The sequence below is a fragment of the Microcaecilia unicolor genome, chromosome 2 (assembly GCF_901765095.1).
Source record: "Microcaecilia unicolor chromosome 2, aMicUni1.1, whole genome shotgun sequence".
NCBI classification, from domain to species: Eukaryota; Metazoa; Chordata; class Amphibia; order Gymnophiona; family Siphonopidae; genus Microcaecilia; species Microcaecilia unicolor.
The window spans coordinates 595,455,341-595,478,798 of NC_044032.1; positions in this window are offsets into that span (position 1 = coordinate 595,455,341).

Here is a 23,458-nt window from a genome sequence, read left to right on the forward strand (position 1 = left end):
CAAAAAAAAGGGAAGTGGAGGAGTAGCCTAGTGGTTAGAGCACCAGTCTTAACATTCAGAAGTGCCTGGTTCAAATCCTACTAGTGTTCTTTGTGACCTTGGGAAGTCACTAAGGTGCCCTTTTTTCTACGGCATGCTGAAAACTGGCCTGTGCTGGTGTAGGTGCAGTGCACCTGGAAAGAAGGCCTTTTTTATGGTCGAAAATGGACATGCGGCAAAATTAAAACTAGCACGCATCCATTTGTAGCCTGAGACCTTACTGCCACCCACTGACGAGCACTTGGGTGAGTTTACTTGGTCCATTTTTTCTTACGACCTAGCCTCAAAAAGGTGCCTGAACTGACCAGATGACCACCGGAGGGAATCAGGGATGACCTCCCCTTACTCCCCCAATGGTCACTAACCCCCTCCCACCGTAAAAAAAAAATTAAAATATTTTTTCCAGCCTCTATGCCAGCTTCAAATATCATACCCAGTTCCATGACAGCAGTATGCAGGTCCCAGGAGCAGTTTTAGGGGGTACCACAGTGCACTTCAGGTAGGCGGACCCAAGCCCATTCCCCCCTTCCTGTTACACTTGTGGTGGTAAATGTGAGACCTCCAAAACCCACCATAAACCTACTGTCCTTACATCTAGGTGCCCCCCTTCATCCCTAAGGGCTACGGTAGTGGTGTATAGTTGTGGGGAGTGGGTTTTGGGGGAGGGGGGTTGGGGGGCACAGCACACAAGATAAGGGAGCTATGCACCTGGGAGCTTTTTCTGAAGTCCACTGCGGTGCCCCCTAGGGTGTCTGGTTGGTGTCCTGGCACATGAGGCCGACCAGTGCACTATGAAAGCTGGCTCAACCCACGACCAATTGGCTTGGATTTGGTCGTTTCTGAGATGGGCGTCCTCGGTTTCCATTATCGCCGAAAACTGGGGATGACCATCTCTAAGGACGACCATTTCTAAGGTCGACCTAAATTTTGAGATTTGGGCGTTCCCAACCGTATTATTGAAACGAAAGATGGACGCCCATCTTGTTTCAATAATATGGGTTTTACCGCCCCTTTGCGGGGACTTCCTGCGAGGACCTCCTCAGGAAAACCTGGGCGCCCCGTTCGATTATGCCCCTCCACGTTATTTAAAGTCATTAAATCGGGATTGTGAAAAATTACAAGAGGACCTTACGAGACTGGAAGACTGGGCATCTAAATGGAAGATAACGTTTAATGTGAGCAAGTGCAAAGGGAATCATGTTGGAAAGAGGAACCCGAATTATAGCTACGTAATGCAAGGTTCCACATTAGGATTCACAGAGCAAGAAAGGGATCTAGGTGTTGTCATTGATGACACGTTGAAACCTTCTGCTCAGTGTGCTACTGCGACTAAGAAAGCAAATAAAATGTTAGGTATTATTAGGAAAGGAATGGAAATCAAAAATGAGAATGTTATAATGCCTTTGTATCACTCCATGGTGTGACCGCACCTCAAATGTTGCGTTCAATTCTGGTCGCCGCATCTCAAAAAAAAGATATAGTGGAATTAGAAAAGGTGCAGAGAAGGGCAACAAAAATGATAAAGGGGATGGGACGACTTCTCTATGAGGAAAGGCTAAAGTGGCTAGGGCTCTTCAGCTTGGAGAAAAGGCGGCTGAGAGGAGATATGATAGACGTCTATAATATAATGAGTGGAGTTGAACGGGTAGATGTGAAGCGTCTGTTTATGCTTTCCAAAAATACTAGGACTAGGGGGCATGTTATGAAGCTACAATGTAGTAAATGTAAAACGAATCGGAGAAAATCTTTCCTCACTCAACGTGTAAATAAACTCTGGAATTTGCTGCCAGAGAATGTGGTAAAAGAGGTTAGATTAGCGGAGTTTTAAAAAAAAAAGGTTTGGACGGCTTCCTAAAGGAAAAGTGTATAGACCATTATTAAATGAACTTGGGGGAAAATCCACTATTTCTGGGATAAGCAGTACAAAATGTTTTGTACTTTTTGGAATCTTGCCAGGTATTTGTGACCTGGATTGGCCACTGTTGGAAACGGGATGCTGGGCTTGATGGACCTTTGGTCTTTCCCAGTATGGCAATACTTATGTACTTACAACCTAAATGTAGCAGGTTTGAGGGAGAAGTTTGGGCACAGATGTGAAGCAAGCAGAATGTGAGGCTTTTTTTCTAAATAGCTCCAAAATAGGTGCCTATTTGAGCTTCTGTCCTATGTGACCTGTTATAAAATGACCCTCTAATAGGGCAATTTTCAAAAATTTTTCTCATGGATAAACAGCTATTTAGTTGTGTAAAAAATTGTGTTTTAATAGATTTTCCACTATGGATACTGCAAGACCTTCTGGCTTTAATATTTGGGTCAGACTTAAAGTGCCATAGAGCTATTAACCTCCTATCCAACATAATGCTTCTTTATTCTCTATTGTACGTGTGCTTTGATCTCTAAATAATGGATGCTTTGCAGATATCTCAGCTTACTTGTGCTGTACTTCTGTTCCACAGGATGGGGTACAGTGTGGCTCTCACCTTTAGCTACCTTTTAATGCAGCAATAAGATCCTCCACACTTGTTTTTGTTACATCTTTTTTAAGTAGCTCTGGACAGAAGAAGGTTTTCCTGTTTTTAATGGCTTAGAATACGAAATTATCTGGAGGAAAGGAAACATGCCAGAACAAATTTCTGTTACTGCAGGTCTACACATCCCATATATCAAACTGAGGTCCCAATTTGTAAACACCATTAAAGTGAAATTAAACTGAGTTTCTATATAATCTGCAATCTGTTCCATACTGTATTCATATAACTTTACAAACCTCAAGTAAATATCATCTAACGTTCTATTTCTCCAAATGAATATGATTAAAGAAAGGGAATGCAATCTGGCTCCTCATTAGATCCCTGGAGGTTATTTTAGAAGTCTTGTATGATATTTGCATGTATAAATAGCATATTTACACATGCTATTAATGTACCTAGCCCCCCTGTTTACTAAGCCATGCTAACGGCTCTCGTGCGGCTATGCTGGCACAGTCCACTCAAAGTGAATGGGCTGTGTCGGCAGCCACTAGTGCGACTTAGTAAGCAGGGAGGTAAGTTTTAAAAGCACGGTTTTGAATGTGTGTTGTAGTAGTGGTTTAAGCAAGACCAAAAAGTATGCTTCTATTTCGTGAATTGGCAACATCAATACACACATTTACTCTAAAACAAAAATCTATTACACACCAGGGAATTTTGCATTTAAAATTTCAAAATTATGAAGAATTATGTAAAAGCAAAAGCTTTTTATTTCTTGCATAAATTGATTAAATAACAGTGTAGAATGAACTTACAGATACAAGTATTTTTGCAACTATAGCATAAAATGAATTATGCTAAAATGAATTAACATTGGCATTTGCAAGCTTCATTCGCCACTTCACAGACAAACCCAAATCCAATGACACACATGAGGCAATTATATTTCTCAAACTGGCAAGAAATTGGCCACAGCTTTATTTACTAAGCATCAACTTTACAAACTAAACCTTTTTCAAACATATTATCATAAACTGTTTTCACCAACCACGTAGCTAGATGATAACATAGTAGCTTCACCATTTAACCTCCTCCTGTCATACCTTCCCCATTACCCACCCCATGACCCGTGGTACTACAGGGTCATGCCCCATCTGGTGGCGGTGACACACATAAGACCAACATTGCTAGGTCTAACTTAGGCTCTATAATTTGAAATTCTGCCCAAATTTACAGAAATAGACTTAATACCACGCAACCAAGCTGCAACCCCCACAACTTCCCCGATTCCAAAACACCTGTGTAAACCTGACTGCCAAGGGCTCCCCCTCCACACCCAACTTCGACATCAATAAACATTATAATGCTGGATCAGGCTCATCTCCATGGATATACTTGTGGGTCTTTGTAGTGCAGCTTATTATTTAAGGCTCAATGAAGCCCACACATGGTTCTGCTCCCTATTACAGGGAGAATTCTCAAAAGCACAAACCTCCCTCAAGCGTCATCAGTATCGGTAAGGCACTCTGAATTGGCGCAGAGGGGTTAGCAGCCTGCTTAGTTTTCCCCTTTCTCATTGCTGAGCACCATACAGCAGACTCTCAAGAGCTGTTCGGAGAGCTCTTATTCATCTGCTTGAGCTGCCTTCTTGGCTCCCAAAACTGCCCCACCTAGCAGTTTTTTCTTATTCGTTTGGGCTTCCACCTCAGGGGGTGGGGTTGGGGGGATAATTATTAAGGTGCATTACAACAGCAATGCATGCTATTTACTCCTATTGAGAAGGAGCTATGTGAACCTGCAAATGTGACAGTTAGTATGCAGAAGTATGCAATCCCTGCCCATTCCCCACCTATGGCCCACTTAGTTCCCACCTCCTCACATATGTAGTTAATGCACACTGTGTATGCTAACCACCATTATCATAGTAACTGTTGGCGTACTTGTGCAGTTAACATATGCTAATTTTCTTACTTTAGTAAAGCACACTTAGTAAAAGGGTCTCTTAGTATAGATAAGAGATTGTGTATTATGAAATCTACATTTCATGTTTAGATACTCTGAGGCAAACCACTATCTACCCAAGTAAAATACTTTGAAAATTGTCCTCTTACAGTAACTTTTTGTCTTATTACACAAGTTTCTGTTGTCCTTTATTAGGAAAGCTGCATTCTTTATATCCCATTTAAACATGATGGGTAGAACACTATAAATTCATTTTTTTCAAAAACCAGGGGTAATAACCACTTTAATCTGATAGAATAATGGGCACCCATAAGGAATACAGCTGGAAGGTCAATTTTTATTTTGTACTTAATCTCAGCTTTATGATTTTTCATAGTTCAACTATCAATCCCAATTTTTAGGGCATGAGATGTTAAACAATATATTGCTTTTCTTTTAATTTTATTATGCATCCGCACATCTGATCATGCTGTTTAAGGAGGTAGTACCATAAGACTTTGTTGCATGTAAAACAGAATCTTAATGCAGAACTAGGACCTGATGAAATTGCCAGCGAGTATACATGCATGGAGGTGGGGGTAATTCTAGAAAGAGAGCACCAAGATTTAGGTGCCAAGAACATGTGCAAATAACCACAATACCGTCATTTTTATGTGTATGTGCACCAATCCACATTTGTGCATCAGCATTGAATTTCCAGGGCCATGCCGGTACGAGCTGGCTGCCAGATCTTACGCGGGTCACAGCTCATATTCCGCTGGGACTTGCATAAGTTACTTATATGGGCCTCTACTGAATATCAGTTGAGATCCGCATAATGGGGAGCAGGCTCTCACTCCCTTTTGAGTCCCCCTCCCTTCCCCCAGAGTCTGTTTCCCCTTCCTTCCTCTCGAAGACAAGAAGAGATTTTGACCATACCCTTCCCACCCCCCCACACCCTATTGGCTTCCTGGGGCCTACCTTTGATAGCCCTGGTAGTAGAGAGGGGTCATAAGGGCTGGATCAATGCCCATTCACTTCTATCTATCATGGCTTTGGCTTCAAAATGGTCACCACAAACCCTAATGACAAGCTTGCAGCACTATTGAATACCATAAGACTGCCATTTGAGGTCGCAGTGGCCATTTTAAGTCTGTAGCCATGGTGGGCAGAAGAAAGTGGACATCGTTCCTGCCCTTAGGACCCACTAGACAGCCAGGACCATCAAAGGTGGGCCTGGGGTCTACAAGAGGTGGGGAGAGTGTCTGGTTAGGGGCTCTTCTTATCTTCAGGGAAAAGGAAGGATGCATCAGAAACTCCTTAGGCTGCTACCTGGAAGTTATCCAGTGCCTGTATAGCTAACCAGGCAAAGATGAGACTGCTTTTTATGCAGTCTTTATCTTCCTGGTTCACTATCCAGCTCATTTTCGAAAGTGATTGCCGGCCATCTTCCGACACAAATCGGGAGATGGCCGGCGATCCCGCAAAAGTGGCCAAATCGGTATAATCGAAAGCCGCTATTTTGACACCATCGCCGCTTTCCTGTCACAGAGCCGGCGAAAGTTCAAGGGGGCGTGTTGGCAGGGACGTGAAGGCGGGACATGGGCGGGCATGGGCGGGGTTACAAAATGGCCGGCTTTAGCCCATAATGGAAAAAAAAACCTGGCGATGAAGAGCATTTGGCCGCTTTTACTTGGTCCCTTTTTTTCAGGTCCAAGCTTCAAAAAGGTGGCCGAACTGACCACATGAGCACCGGAAGGAATCGGGGATGACCTCTCCGTACTCCCCCAGTGGTCACCAACCCCCTCCCAGCATAAAAAACAGATTACAAATACTTTTTTGCCAGCCTCAAATGCCGTACCCACCTCCATGACAGCAGAATGTGTTCTGTCCTCCGACAGCCTTTGCCTGCTTGTGATGTGGCTCTGGGGTGAATGTGGCACCTTTTCTGTTATTTGCACTGCAAAGTCACATCAGCAATGCATTGTGGTGGGTATAGGTATTGGTAGTTGGTAGGCTCTGCTTTTTCCCCCTGCTTACTGGGTCAGAGTGTGCCCCGTTTTGATTCCTGTTGTAGTCCATGCGGTAGTGGCCATTTTTGTTAGACAGTTTTAGATCCCTTTCCTGTGTTACCCACGTCAGAGAACGTAGTTCTTACCTTGAATGGTGCTGAAAGAGGGCATTGTACACCATTGTGCCAGCTCTGACCTACTGCTAATCTTAGTACCAGGGGGACTCTTTGCCAGTGGGGCACAACCTCTGATCTGCAGTTAACTGTGAGTAAACGTGGTTATTTCAAGAAAGGACTTTTTCAGAGAGATTAGTCTTCAGGTGTGAACTGCTGTGCCAAAGTTATACAGCAGCAATAAGTCCTAGAGGCTGTATGCAGGTCCCTGGAGCAGTTTTAGTGGGTGCAGTACATTTGTGAGTAGTGGGGGGTTTTTTTTGGGAGGGGGGTTGGGGGGCTCAGCTCCCAAAGTAAGGGAGCTATGCACGTGGGAGCTTTTCTGAAGTCCACCGCAGTGACCCCTAGGGAGCCCGGTTGGTGTCCTGGCATGTCAGGGGGGCCAGTGCACTAAAAATGCTGGCTCCTCCCACGGCCCAATGCCTTGAATTTGGCCTGGGTTTGAGATGGCCGACATAACTTTCCATTATCGCTAAAAAACGAAGCTGGCCATCTCAAACCCCGGCCAAATCCAATGCATTTGGCTGGCAGGAACCGTATTATCGAAACAAAAGATGGCCGGCCATATTTTTCGAAAATATGGGTCTGGCCAGCTGTTTGCGGCGCCGCCAAAATACATCGCCGGCCATGTATTTAGCCAGCGCCATTCGATTATTCCCCTCTATGTGGGCATAGGCACTAAGGGGGTCTTTTACTAAAGCTTAGCTTGAGTTATCTGTAGCAGAGCCCATAGGAATAAAATGAGCCCTGCTGCAGATAACTCAAGCTAAAGACCCCCTAAATGTTTCAGGGACTGGTATAAATGCCAGCTTCTCCCCAACTTTGTCTCTTTTTTGCCATCTCTTGCCTGGTTTCAGTTTGGTCAGTTAGTGGCAATATTCAGTGTTACTGCCCAGTTAAGTGCCACTAAATATCAGCTGCCAACCCACTGGCTATGATTTAAGTGGGTAGGAGCCTCTTCTGCCTGCTTAAATCCCTTTGAATTGACCCCATAGATTATAGAATCCTATAATCTATGTGTAGTATAGCAATCTAGGCACGATCATTTACCCTAGCTCCATTATATCAGTGGCATAGCCACAGAGAGGGAGAAGGGAGCCTTGTGGGCCTGGATCTCCCCCACTTTTGACTGAGGCCCCCTCAAAACTGAAGTACCCTTTGACTGGCTGGTGGGGATGCCCAATCTCCACCAAATGAGATCTGCTGGCAGAACTGCCCCAGTGCTGCCTCAGTAGGAAAAGAAGTCTGCAGTCTTCCTTCCTGCCACTGACATTGGGACTCCTTGCACATGCTCACATTATGTGCAAACTGAGTATGCACGAGGAGTGCCAATGTTGGTGGAAGGAAAGAAGGCTGTCGACTTATTTCCTACTGAGGCAGCACTGGGACAGTTCCAGTAGCGGATCTCATTGGCTGGCAGGCACTGAAAATCCCAGCCAGCAAAGGTAAGGAATATGGTGGGGAGGAGGGGAATAAAATATGTTTCCCCCACCACTCTACCCCTTGGCCCCCTAAAAATCCAATGCTGGCTACGCCCCTGTATTACATATCTTTTAATTATCTTTCTCCATGACTGACAGTCTGGGCTGTGCCTAAGGTCTCTGGCGCCCCCCTGCAGACTATCAGTTGGCGCCCCCCCCCCCCCGTGAAAATGATCGCTCACCACTTGCCACACTAACAGGAATTGTCAGCAATATTCTTAGAAACAAATTGCTATACATTGCAAAATAAGATAGGAGATGTAAATTCTCAAAGTGGACATATTCCAAACACTAAAATGAAAATAAAATGATTTTTTTCTACCTTTGTTGTCTGGTAACTTTCTTTTTCTGATCATGCTGGCCCAGTATCTGATTCTGCTGCTATCTGTCCTCTTAACTCCGTTTCCAGGGCTTCCTTTCCATTTATTTCTTTCCTTTCCTCTTCATTTCTGGTCCTCAGCTTCTGCCTATTTTCTTCATCCATGTGCAGTTTTTCTCTTCGCTTCCCTTTCCCTCATTTCATCTCCTTCATCTCTCTTCCCTCCCCTCTATGTCCAGCAATTTCCCCTCTCTCCCTGAGCCCTGTCCTCCCATCCATGCCCATCCATGCTCCTCTGTCCCCTGCCCACCTCCATCCATCCATATTAAGCAATTTCTCCTCTCTCCCTGAGCCCTGCAATCCCATCCATGTCCATCCATGCTCTTCTGTCCCCTGCCCCCTCCATTCATTCCTATCCAGCAATTCCCCTCTCTCCCTGAGCCCTGCCCTCCCATCCATGTCCATCCATCCTCCTCTGTCCCCTGCCCCCTCCATTCATCCCTATCCAGCAATTCTCCTCTCTTCCTGAGCCCTGCCCTCCCATCCATGTTCCTCTGTCCCCTGCCCCCTCCATTCATCCCTATCCAGCAATTCCCCTCTCTCTATTCCATGAACCCTGCTCTTGCATCCATGCTCCTCTCTCCCCTGCAATCCCGCTCCCATGTCCCAACTGTCCGCCCTCTTCTCCCCCCCAACATCCTTTTCCTTTTTCTTTTCTTTTAAATTTACCTCCTTCCGGCAGCACAGGTGCAGCGTCAGTGAAGGAGGCGGCGCTCCCGGCTGTCTAGCCTTCCCTACTCGCTCAGTGTCCCGCCTTCTTCTGACGTCATTTCTTGACATCAGAAGAAGGCAGGACACTGAGCGAAGGGAAGGCTAGACACGTCGGGAGCGCCGCCTCCTTCACTGACTCTGCGCTGCAGGACGGAGGTAAATTTAAGAGAAAAAAAAGGAAAGGGATCTTGCGGGAGAGAAGAGGGTGGGCAGCTGGGCAATGGGAGTGGGAGGGCGAGGTAAGCATGGTGTGTCGGCACCCCCCAGAGGACGGCACCCCCTGCCATGCTTACCCCGCTTACCGTGTTGGCACGGCCCTATGACATAGAACCATGGGAAGGTTCAAAAACCATAGATCGAGACTTCTACTTTCATTTTTAACTGTTTCAACTGCCAGACGACTAAGGTCTTGTCCTTAATTACTTCAGCATTAACTTGTTTAGTTTCTTCCATAAGTTTCTCAACAGTATCAACCCTACTCCTAATACCAGACAAGCTTGCATCTTGGTTTTGGGCCAACCTTATATATTTTGCCACAGTTTCAATATCCTTCACAGAAATATTAATAGAATCTTCAATCTTACCAAAACAGTCCATATCAACTTCAGGGTAATATTAGGCAGCCTAGGAAATGAAGGAAGAGGAGCTGTACCCCGGGTGGGGGGAGGGGAGGGTCACATGTGATAATACCAACTCCACATCTCTCCTATTCAGTTCTGCATCAGTTACATTTTTACAGTGGAAAACCAACAGCAAGAAGTGCTATACTTTTCCACTTTGTAGGAGGACAAATTACATCATCACACACATTGAAATTTAAACTGCTAGGCATAATTTAAATTAATAACAAGGCAATTAAGCAATTTATAACATGGGACTCAAAAGAGCAATAAAAATGTTCAAATAAGCTGCAACCGTCATAAATTTCATTACATTACAAAACAAAATAAAACATGTTTTCCTTTCCTTCACTTTAAATCTCATGGTGGAAAAAAGGGTTTTCAAGATTACATTTCAAAGTCTTTCACTATAGTATATGGTTAAATTGAAACCTTAATCTTGACAGTCACTTTGAATTGAATAAATGACTCTCCTGCTTCTTTAAGGACTCTCTGCTATTTTATGTTTCCATGGTAATGGTTTCCTGTCCTGTAAGAACTGAACATCAAATATATTAGAAATTCAAAACAATCTAGGAATTTAAGATACTTGAAGTTAAAATGAACAGACATTTTGAAACACAGAAAAGAGAACTCAAGAGAGCCCAAAGTTGTTCTTTTAACAATATAGAATCCATACATTTCCAGTGGTTCCTGCAGAGCTGGCTCACGTAACTGTGGCACCTTGAGCCAACTTTTGCATCTGTGCCCCCCACCCATGCATCTGTGCTACTCCATCCACCTTTTCCACCCACCCATGATCCAACAACTTTCCCTCCACTTCTTCTCCTCACCTAGTCCATGATCCAGTATCTCCATTTCTCTTTTGAGTCCCTTCCCACTGGTGATAAAGAGCACCAAAATCACAGTCGGGCATCTTTCCCTCTCTCTTCCCTCCCCACATCTTGTGGATACTTAAATGCAGACAGAGAGGGAGGAGAGAGAAGAGAGGAGAGGGAAGACTCTTTGAGCAGGGACCGTCCCTCTATGTTAAATTGTACACCACTGCGTAACTGTAGTAGCGCTTTAGAAATGTTAAGTAGTAGAGGGGAAGTTATGCCAGATCGGGATTTTGGCACCCTTTAGCATTGGCACCCTGAGCCAGTTCCTCACCTGAGCCAGTCCTTCACCTGCCTGTCACCTTCTGTTCAGTCTAACACAAACTCCCCAGCCCTTTTCCCCTTTCCCCTTCACACTATAATTGGAATGCACTTCAATATTCATTAGGTAAGAAAACAAAAAGGCAGCAGGCCTACGATAAATAAATAAATATCAACCGTGAAACAAAAGACAAAGAGCAGACCTTGATGATATATTACTATGCTAATATGTCTCACGGTAGGCTCTTTTAAGCTGCAGTAAATATACACTAGTGCTTAGTGCAACTTAGTAAAAGGAGTCCAAAACGAGCAATTATAGCAATGCAAGAAAAATGTAAATGAATACTGAAGTGGAATAAAAGACAAAGAGCAGACCTTGATGATGACAATGCAGTCTTTAATAAGTAATATTGATGCTCCCAGGATTCACACCCTGAAATGCCCGACATGGCCATGTTTCGCCTAGAACACTGGCTGCATCAGGGGCATAAAATAGTGTGTATGATCCACTACAATATTCATTTACATTTTTCTTGCAGTGCTATGATTGCTCATTTTGGGCTCCTTTTACTAAGTTGCACTAAGCACTAGTGTATATTTACTGCAGCTTAAAAGAACCTACCGTGCTCGATAAGTAAACCAGCCATAGTGACAATGGAGTCACTCTGGGACTTGACATTCACTCTTCTTTGCAATTTTTGATATCTAAAAATACTTTGGAAATTAAGGTTTTGTCTGAGGCAGTCCTGATCCAGGAACAAATAAATACTCAACAGTTTTCTGAAGTCAAACACATTCAGGAAAATTTGTGTAAATTGGAAAATTTAAGTCAAGTCTTAATTAAGGAAAGGGATTTTTCTTTACGCAGAATAGAATATTTGGGAAATCAATCTAGGAAACTTAATTTGAGACTAACTAATTTTCCAAGATCTCCATTGATTTCACCTGTGGATATGGTTAAAAAATATATGATTGAGGTATTGGGAATGCTGAATGACTCACTGCCTCCCATAGTTCATGTCTATTATCTTCAAAATACAAGATATGGTTCTGGTGCTTATCAACCACATATGGGAGATGGTATGAATTTAACATCTTTTTTGGAATCCTCATTGGAAGTTATTACCCAAAGAAGTACTGCTGTGGATAGAGATGCTGTATTGAAACTTTCCTTCAGCCATTTCGATTCGCTGTTCTTTGGATCTAAAATAAGAATTTACCCAGATTTATCTAGAGAGACGCAGAAAAGGCGTAAAGCCTTTTTGGTATTGAGGCAGTGGACTTTGGTCTTAGGGGCCAATTTCATGCTAAAATTTCCTTGTATATGTCAAATATTATTTCAATCAAAATATTTTCAGTTTTTTGATTCTAGGCAGTTAGAAGAATGTTTGGTTTCTAAAGAAGAAGTGAATGTGAGTGTGAATGTTAACTAACAGATGTACACTGTATGATAGATAGGAGGAAAGAAATAGGTCAGTAGCAATTCCCGTGTTAATTTGTTAAAGTATATATTATTGTAATATTGTTTTAGTTCTTTTCTTGGATCTGTATTACCTACATTATGGACAATGGATTTAAGGGAATTTCAACTAAATGTTATAGAGATTATAATTGGATGAAGGTTATTACAAATTACTATATTCATCTCTGTTTGAATTGTATAAATATAAAACTAATAAAAAAAAAGAGCCTACCGTGGGACATATTAGCATAGTAATATAGTAAGTAAACACAATCCCCCTGATATCTAAAACCATTTAACTGGCCAGGAACAGCTCATGGCCAGTTAAATGGCACTTAAGTGATTATCTGGCAATATTCAATGGGAGATCGCTGGTTATCTCCCGGTTAGTGCTTAGCAGATAACTGCTTATATCGCATTTTATTTATTTATTTATTTTAGCGCATTTATATCCTACATTTTCCCACAAGCGCAGGCACAATGTGGCTTACAACAGTGCATGAAACAATACAATAGGAAAGATAAAGCATAGGACGACAGAATAGACAGAGAAAACATTGAAGGGGTAAAATGTTCGGCAGGAGCCAGTGGATCAGAGTCCCACCACCAACCAACAGCAGGAGAGTCAAATGGCCGGGCTCGGTAGGGAGTAGGCTTTTGAAAATAGGAACGTCTTTAGAAACCTTTTGAAGAGATGATCCCCTTTAATTGCTTTGGCAGGTCATTCCAAGATTTTGCACTGGTAAACGGGAAAGTCGAAGCAAACATACGCTTGTATCTAACTTTCCTACTGCTGGGATAGTGAAGACAGAGGAAGTTGCGCAATGACAACAGAGCATTCCTAGGGGGTAGATCAACCAGGTTGAGCATGTACTCTGCGGCCTCACCAAAAATGATCTTATGCGTTAAGGAACAGAACTTGAACTTGATGCGATCTTTGACAGGGAGCCAGTGCAGAGCGAAACGCAATGGCTGTGCATGGGCAAAGCGCAATTTGCCTAGAATTAGTCTGGCAGCCGTGTTCTGGGCTGTCTGGAGCTTTTTTAGTAAGTAATCATGGCAGCCAGCGTATATCCCACTGCATTAGTCCAAGTGAGAAAGGACGGGCCAGTGAACAAGAGTACGGAAAAGGTCTCTAGACAAGGAAAGTTCTAATGCGCTTTAATCGCCACATAGCAAAAAACATTCTCTTCGCGACAACCTTCACTTGATCGTCCATTATCAGGTGGCTGTCTAGCTCGACCCCAAGGATTTTCAGGCTATTTAGGATGGGAAGCTTAAAGGCATTGACATTGAGAGTGGTGGGAATTACTTTATTGTGCTGGGACGAAAGCAGAAGACAATGTGTTTTTTCTTCATTAATCTTGAATTGAAATACATTTTCCCAAGAGGTTAAGATGGAAAAACTAGCCTTGATCTTCTCATGGATTTCTGTCAAAGCAGAGTTAAAAGAGATGTAGATGGTTACATCGTCTGCATAAATAAATGGGTGAAGATCCTGTTTTGCAAGCGCTTCCGCCAGAGGGGTCAGCATAAGGTTGATATAACTGGCTATCCGCTAATATTCAGTACATTGCTGGCTAAGTTTGGTGGCCAAATTTGGCTGCTAAAATAGCAGGCCTATCTTTGGCCAGTTTCAGCTTAACCGGCTAGCGCTGAAAATCAGCTTGGCCGGTTAAGTTGCAACTGACCAAAAAACACCTGGATATTCAATGCTACACCATTCAAAATGGCACTGAGACAGAAAATCTTCACAAACTTCTGATGAATATATTTACCCAAAGGGGATGCCCAAGTTCATGTATTAATGAAGTCTACCAGAAGACAAAAACTGCATGTAGAGATGTTCTCTTACAGGGCAATAAAAAGGAGAACAACCCTGATATTGTGTGCACATAGAGATTTTCTCACTTGACTTAACAAAATATGAAAGACCATTAGAAAAAAAAATTGGTATATACTAAAAGGACATGAATGCATTAAAAAGAAATTAACTATTGCTTATTCTCAAGATAAGAATTTGAAAGGGAGATTAGTCCCATCTATACTACCAGATTTGCAAGTACTAGATCACAAACCCCAAGGATATTACAGTTGTGGGAACTGTCCAGTATGTCCTGATGCCTTAGTAGTTACAGAATTTGTATATCCTACAACTAAACAGAGGTTTCAGACTGTAATACCTCACATGTTATTTATGTTATACAATGTCCCTGTAGTATGCTTTATGTGGGTAAAACAAAGAGGAAAAATCAAGACAAGGATGATAGAACACAAGAGCTGGAATAATAGAGCTATTGTGACAGCACCATTAGTTGAATATTGTCTCCATAAAAGCCATACTTTTGATGAATTAAGATTCTGTGTTCTTAAAGCACTCAGTATTAACGGGAGAGGATGCAACTCTGACAAATGGTTATTAAGAGAGGAACAACTCTACATATTTGAATTAAATACAATGACCCCGGCAGGTTTAGATTTTAGACCCTTTCTATAGGAATATTGTTTCACGTTTGCTCACTATCACCTCCTAGTACACCCCTGATACACAGTAACACTGTTTCAATACAAAAGTTTTTTTTATAATTTTTATTAATTGTTTTTTATATAAGTTTTACTGATGCTGAAAACACCCCCTGCTTACATCATCCCTCTCCCAGCACAATCTCACCATGCAGCAGAGCTCACACTAGCACTAAGAACAGCTCAACCTTTTTCTGTTCTGACACACCTGGACAATATTCATGTGTGTGACACAAATTCAAATTCACAGTTGAACAAAAAAAAAAAATCCTTCTAAATATTTCATGGTTGACAGTAATGTGAATTTGCTTACCATTGAATTCTATATAAAAATATGTATGTAACACATTAGTCCCATGTTGTCATACAAAACAAATATATATTCAAATTCTAGTGTCACCTCAGCAATAGTAGCACAAAATCCATCTACTGATAGATACTGTGACGCAATAAAAAACCCCACACATACACAAACAGAACCTATGGATAGTAGACCTGCAACATTTCCAGTTATTATTAAGGGTAGTCAGGAAGCAGAAATAAGAACTCTGCTTTTTTTTCCCAGCTTGTAGACATGAATAGTGATTAAGGAAGGAGATTTGCATATCAAGGAGGCAGTGCATGCAAATCTCTCTTATGTATATTCAGTGGCGTACCTAGGGTAGTTGACACCCGGGGCTGGTCATTTTTTAACACCCCCTCCAAAATCCAGTACTAGGCATACCGAGAATACAAAACACTCAGGACCTATAGAGCAATTCTACCATACCATAAGCAGTCATTTCTACAAGTCACACAAGGAAAAGGAAAGCATCTTAAACACTACAGTGAGCACTAGAACATCAATTCACCTATTGTAAAATTAAACCAGACAGAATAGTACAGATCGTCGATCCTGCACAGTCAATTGCAACTGAAAGCCATGTCTTTTTCACAAACAGATACACCCGAATCCACTATAGAATAAGTAATCATAAACTTTCTATTTAGACAAAAATTAAACTGAACCCCCAAGATGCCAGACTCTGTATACAATGCAACACCACAGAAACAGAAAATGTCCCCTAGTACTGTGCAAAATATAGACAGCAGATGTAAATTTGAAAACACTAACAAATACCAATCACCACTTTACAAATTAACAAATAGAAATAAAACAAATATAGAAAATAAAATACCACTTTATTGGACTAATACATTTAGCTTTCAAAGGCCAAAACCTCCTTCCTCAGTATAGTGCTGTTACAGTATCCTACTCTGACCTAAGGAAGGGGGTTTTGTTCTCCAAAAGTTAGTAAAAATGTATTAAAATTAGTTCAATAAAAAGATTACCTTATTTACATGTTCTATTTATAAACATTTATTAACACATCTACAATACTACTTTATCCTAAAGCAAAAAATAAAATATATATTTTATTTACAGTTTGTTGTCTCTAGTTTCTGCTTTCCTCATCTTCTTTTCACTGTCTTCCTTCCATCCAGCATCTGTCTTCGCTCTCTCTCTGCTGTCCCCTCCCTCCAATGTCTGCCCTCTCTCCCTGCCCCTTCTATCCACTGTCTGCCCTCTCTCTCCCTTCCATCCAAATCTGCCCTCTTTCTCTGCCCCTTCCATCCACCATCTGCCCGTCTGCTCTCTCTCTCTCCCCCTTCCAACCACTGTCTGCCCTTCCTTTCCCTTCCATCCACTGTCTGCCCTTTCTCTCTGCCCCTTCAATCCACCATTTGCCTTCCCTCTCCCATCCATCCAGGGTCTGCCCTCCCTCTCGCTCCCCCTTCCATTCAGGGCCTGCCCTCCTTTTTGCTCCCCCTTCCATCCAGGATCTGTCCCCTCTCTCTCTCTGCCCCCACTTTTTGGACCCCAGTTTCAGCCCCACTGTCCCACCAGTCCCGAGCTTCAGCCCCCAGCCACTTCTCCATGTCCCCTTTTCAGCCCCCAGTCTCCAGTTTCAACCCAGCCCTTTTCTCCCACCAGTCCTGAGCTTCAGCCCCCAGTCTCCAGTTGCAACTCAGCCTTTTTTTCCCACTAGTCCCGAGCTTCAGCCCCAGCCACTTCTCCCTGCCATTTTCAGCCCCCAGTTCCAGTACTAGCCCCCTTATCCCACCTACCCTCATTTTCAACCCCCAGTTCCAGTCCCCTTCATCCACATGTCTTGCATTAGGGCCCCCCTTTTCAGCCCCAGACCCATTCTCCCACCTGCCCCAGGCATGGCCCCATTCTCCCTCCTGCCCCCTTCTCAGACCTCAGTTCCAGCTCCAGGCCCCTTCTCCCATCTGAGCTCCCCCTCCCATACCCAGTCCCCTTCTCCCATCTGAGCCCTCCCCCAGACCCAGTCCCAGCCCCCTTCTCCCACCTGAGCCCCCCAGACCCAGTCCCCTTCTCCCATCTGAGCCCCCCCCAGTCCCCGTCTCCTTCTCCCATCTTAGCCTCCCCTCCCCGACCCAGTCCCCACTTGCCCACCAGCTCCGTCGACAGACAACCCTCTTCTCCTGCCACCCGGCACCCATCCTTAAAAAAAAAAAATCTGTGAAGCACCTTGCGTCTGCTCTGCTGTAAATGAAGCAAATCGCCTCATCACGTCGGCCCTTCCCTTACTGTGTCCCACCCTCTGATGCAACTTCCTATTTCCACGAGGGCGGGACACAGTGAGGGAAGGGCCGACGCGATGAGGCGATTTGCTTATTTTACAGCAGAGCAGATGCGAGGCGCTTCACTGATTTTTTTTTAAGACTGGGAGAAGAGAGTTGTCTATCGATTGAGCTGGTGGGCAGGTGGGGACTGTAGCACCAGCGGAGCACCCCCCCACACCTGCTAACACCCGGGGCGGACCACCCCCACCACCCCGCCCTTAGTACACCACTGTGTATATTCATTGTGGATATCCTGAAAACCTTGAGTACCCTGGTCTATACCAGTTTTTTTGTGACTCACCTCCCACCTCTTAGGGACACACTGGTTGAAAATCACTGACTTAGAACAAGCCCTAGTATAGGCTCACTCTGCAGCAGTGCCGTTTGTTACATCTAGTTTTCTTAAACTGTTTTAAGACATACATATTCTATTACAGAGGCACACTGTTTCTGCTGCTGCTTATAATACACCCAAAGAACACTTTCACGATGTAGTTTTTGTTTACATCACTTTTTTTTACATGTATACAATCCCTTCATATACATAATGTTCTAGGCATTGCTCACTGTATTCCCCAGAACATCCTTCCAGCAGTACTATCTGCCTATGCACTTGCATTTCACGCATGCTGGTCCTCTTACTTGTAAACTTAGAAGGGCCCCCATATGTATATACTGTAGCCATTTTTTCTATATATTTTCACTCTAGATATATGGCAAAGATTTAGGATGTGTAAGCACAGCTAGTCTTCTCTTTATCATTTTTACTCTGTTTCAGCAGACCAAAAAGGGTGTGAGCTTATGAAGGTTTTCTGTCTCGATGCTATTTTGAATGGTGTAGCAGTATGTTGTTGGATCCCGGCTAAGGTTTGTGAACACATTTCCCCCAATTTTTAAACCATGTAACTGGTCAGGAATGACTCCTGACCGGTTAAATGGAACTTAACCAGCTCTCTGGAAATATTCAGCAGGAGGTAACTGGTTGTCTCTTTCTGAATACTGATGGTTAGCACTTAGGGTCAGATTCTATATATGGCACCTGAAAATTCCACACAGAATACATTTCTGCCTAAGCGTATTTTGTAAGCAGCATCTCTATATGTAGGCGTAGTAAATAGAATACACTTTGTTGATATCAGAGTGCTTAAAACTAAGCATATCCATTTACACCAATGGAAACATGCAGTACATGCTGGTGTATAGATTTATCCTCTTCTGTCCCAATCATCATAATATCTAGTAAATACACAGTCCAACATCCAACATCCAACAATCTATACTTCATTTACATTTCATTTTTTTCTTAACGGGGATCTTCAGAATATTATCAGCCTCACCATATAGGGGCAGCGTCCCCTATATTAATGGCGTTGAATAGATCTTCATTGATTCACCCGTGGCATACAATGCTTTTATTTAACTAATTTTCTTCTTTTTTTTTCTTCTTTTATCTAAAAATTACTTATTGCTTTTAAGATACATAATAATGCTACTTAGCTTTGGCAGCGATCTTTCAACCAAATCAAACCTCCGCCGACTTGGCCAGGTTTCGTAAGACTTCTTCAGGGAAGAGGTTTGCATCTCCAAACATGCTCCTGCATCTGTCAAAAAATGGCCGCAGATGCAGGAGCATGTTTGGAGATGCAAACCTCTTCCCTGAAGAAGTCTTACGAAACCTGGCCAAGTCGGCGGAGGTTTGATTTGGTTGAAAGATCGCTGCCAAAGCTAAGTAGCATTATTATGTATCTTAAAAGCAATAAGTAATTTTTAGATAAAAGAAGAAAAAAAAAGAAGAAAATTAGTTAAATAAAAGCATTGTATGTCACAGGTGAATCAATGAAGATCTATTCAGCGCCATTAATATAGGGGACGCTGCCTCTGTATGGTGAGGCTGATAATATTCTGAAGATCCCCGTTAAGAAAAAAATGAAATGTAAATGAAGTATAGATTGTTGGATGTTGGATGTTGGACTGTGTATTTACTAGATATTATGATGATTGGGACAGAAGAGGATAATTTGTGAGTAAAGTCCCTACATCAGTAATAATTGGTCTTCTTAATTGGGTGTATAGATTTAAGCACTCAAAGGCATATTCTATAACAGTGCATATAAATTTTGGAATGCTCATGAAATGCCCATTTCCCTGGCCATAACTATACCCCTTTTTGGCTGCATGCATTAGAATTTAGGCACAGTGCATTACAGAATACTCTTAGTGAGTTGCGTACACAAATTTTAATTATTGCTAATTGGTGCTCATTGTTGCATGTTAAGACCTGTTATCGATGCTGATTAGCATGTTAAGCCAATTAAGTTACACATATTGTTATAGAATACGCCTGGATTTCGGTAGTAGGCGTGATATATAGAATTCAGGGTTAATGGATAATCAGTTATATCGCGTAATATAATTGACTATCTGCTGATATTCAGCACGTCATCAGCTAAGTTTGGTGGTCAAATTAGGCTGCCAAAAAGGCTGGAATATCTTTGGCTGGTGTAAACTTAACTGACCACTGCTGAATATTGGCTTGTCTGTTTAAATTTAAACTGGTAAAAAAATACCCGGATATTCAATGTTGGTCACTGGAAATGGCCTGGCATTGAAAATCTCGGCTGACTGCTGACTGTGGGAGTTAGCCAGGCTCCCTCCCGCAGTCTGAATATTGGGCCCATTGTGTTTCAGCAAGTGACTGATGCAGGAACTTGCTGAAACATGGCTGTGTTGAGTCAACAATAAAATTTATAACCAGAGTGTGGCTCCAGTGACATCATTATCCCCCCAACTCTCTCCTCTTTTTGCTGATCCTTGCAGCATTAACATTACTAATACAGTCATCAATAAGGAGATTATAATAGGCTGGGTCATTTTAGTAATCTGGGTCACGTCCAGGGCGTTTTTTGAGCCAGTACATGCTGGTATACCATAACCACACTTTTTTCCCTGCTGCACTTTTTTTTTAAAGCTTCTGCTGGCTTTGTATCGCTCCATAGTGCGACCGCACCTCGAATATTGTGTTCAGTTCTGGTTGCCGTATCTCAAAAAAGATATAGTGGAATTATAAAAGGTGCAGAGAAGGGCGACGAAAATGATAAAGGGGATGGGATGACTTCCCTATGAGGAGAGGCTAAAGCGGCTAGGGCTCTTCAACTTGGAGAAAATGCGGCTGAGGGGAGATATGATAGAAGTCTATAAAATAATGAGTGGAGTTGAATGGGTAGATGTGAAGCATTTGTTCACGCTTTCCAAGAATACTAGGACTAGGGGGCATGCGATGAAGCTACAATGTAGTAAATTTAAAATGAATCAGAGAAAATGTTTCTTCACTCAACATGTAATTAAACTCTGGAATTCGTTGCCAGAGAATGTGGTAAAGATGGTTAGCTTAACGGAGTATAAAAAAGGTTTAGACAGCTTCCTAAAGGAAAAGTCCATAGACCGTTATTAAATGGACTTGGGGAAAATCCACTTCTTATTTCTAGGATAAGCAGCATAAAATGTTTTGTACTGTTTTGGAATCTTGCCAGGTATTTGTGATCTGGATTGGCCACTGTTGGAAAAAGGATGCTGGGCTTGAAGGACCTTTGGTCTTTCCCAGTATGGCAATATTTATGTATTAGATTGTAAGCTCTTTGAGCAGGGACTGTCTTTCTTCTATGTTTGTGCAGCGCTGCGTATGCCTTGTAGCGCTATAGAAATGCTAAATAGTAGTAGTAGTAGTATTTATGAATTAGGTAACTTTGCATCTCTGTAGAACAGCCATTCCCAACCTAGTCCCATCGTGTTCTCAGGATATCTACAATAATTATGCATGAGATAGATTTGCATGCACTACCTCAACTGAATGCAAATCTAACTCATGAATATTCTGTGTGGATATCCTGAAAACCCTGTGGTTCTTGGTGTTTCCTGAGGACTGGGTTGGGGATGGCTGCTATAGATGGACTCGGCTAAATTTTAGTGCCTGCCATAGCTTGAGCACAGATGCCAAGTTACTCAATTCCTGAGAGGAGATTTTTTGGCCAATTGTGGTTTAAACTGACATCCCAAAGCAATTAATGTTTTGTATTGTATTATATTGTACACCTTGAGGGGCATATTTGAAAGGGACGTCCAAGTTTTTCTGAGGACGTCCTCGCAGGACATCTCCGTGAAGGGGAGGGGAAACCCGTATTATCGAAACAAGATGGACATCCATCTTTTGTTTCGATAATACGGTCGGGGACACACAAATCTGGAAATTTAAGTCGACGTTAGAGATGGTCATCCTTAGACTTGGTCATTTCTGATTTTTGGTGATAATGGAAACTGAGGACGCCCATGTCAGAAATGACCAAATCCAAGACCTTTGGTCATGGGAGGAGCCAGCATTCGTAGTGCACTGGTCCCCCTGACATTGCCAGGACACGAACTGGGCACCCTAGGGGGCACTGCATTTGACTTCAGAAATCGCTCCCAGAAATTGCTACCGTGTGTGCTGAGCCCCCCAAACCCCCCAAAACCCACTACCCACAACTGTACACCACTACCATAGCCCTTATGGGTGAAGGAGGACACCTAGATGTGGGTACAGTGGGTTTCTGGGGGGTTTTGGAGGGCTCACATTTATCACCACAAGTGTAACAGGTAGGGGGGGATGGGCCTGGGTCCGCCTGTCTGAAGTGCACTGTATTCACTAAAACTGCTCCAGGGACCTGCATACTGCTGCGATGGACCTGAGTATGACATTTGAGGCTGGCACAAAATATTTTAAAGATATTTTTTGAGGGGGGGGGGGTTAGTGACCACTGGGGGAGTAAGGGGAGGTCATCCCCAATTCCCTCCGATGGTCATCGGTCAGTTTGGGCACCTTTTCATGGCTTGGTCATAACAAAAAAAGGACCAAGTAAAGTCGTCCAAGTGCTCATCAGGGACGCCCTTTTTTTTCGATTATGGGTAGAGGACGCCCATTTGTTAGGCACGCCCAAGTCCCGCCTTTGCTACGCCTCTGACATTCCCCCAGGAACTTTGGTTGTCCCCGTGACGGAAAGCAGTTGGGGACGCCCAAAATCGGCTTTCGATTATGCCGATTTGGGCAACCCTGTGAGAAGGACGCCCATCTTGCGATTTGTGTCAAATGATGGGCGTCCTTCTCTTTCCAAAATAAGCCTGCTTGTATTCCACCTTTAACCTTAAGGATGCAAGGCGGATTACAAATAAAATAGAACTTCATATTCAAAGGAGTTTACTACAATCTTCCTTATTAAAAAGCCAAATAAAATTTACAAATCACTGATTTAAAAATAAGTAAGTTTTGAGTGCCTTTCAAAAAAGAAGATAAGATGATATCTGAAGAATCTGGTAGGGAACATTATTCCAGATTTTGGCACTTTGATAAACAAAAGATCTCTCTCAAATAGACTTTTTGCTTATCTTTTCCATTGATGGTAAATCTAAGTTCATTCTCTGTACACTTCTCAAATTTTACCTATTAATAGGAAATATTAAGAGCTGCACTATATTTTTGGAATTATGTCCATAAAAGCTTTTATAAATCGTACAGACTATTTTTTAATGAGGATGTGACTCCACTTTGAGCCTTTAAGCAGGTTGCTTAATGAAACTTTCCTAAAATAAAAATTAGCCTTGCAGATGTATTTTGCTATAGTTGCAACAGTTGCAATTTCCTACATAATTTTAATGTCATAGAACAGTACAAGGAATTGCAGTAGTCCGAATGAGGGATTAGAATAGCCTGAGCTATAGTTCTAAAACTTGTAGGGTTTAAAGATAATCTTATAACTCTTAAATGGGGTAGATTAAAAAAGAACTTCTTTACAAGCTTATTGATCTGAAATTCAAAAGTCATTTTTGAATCTAGGGTCCCCACCTAGGAC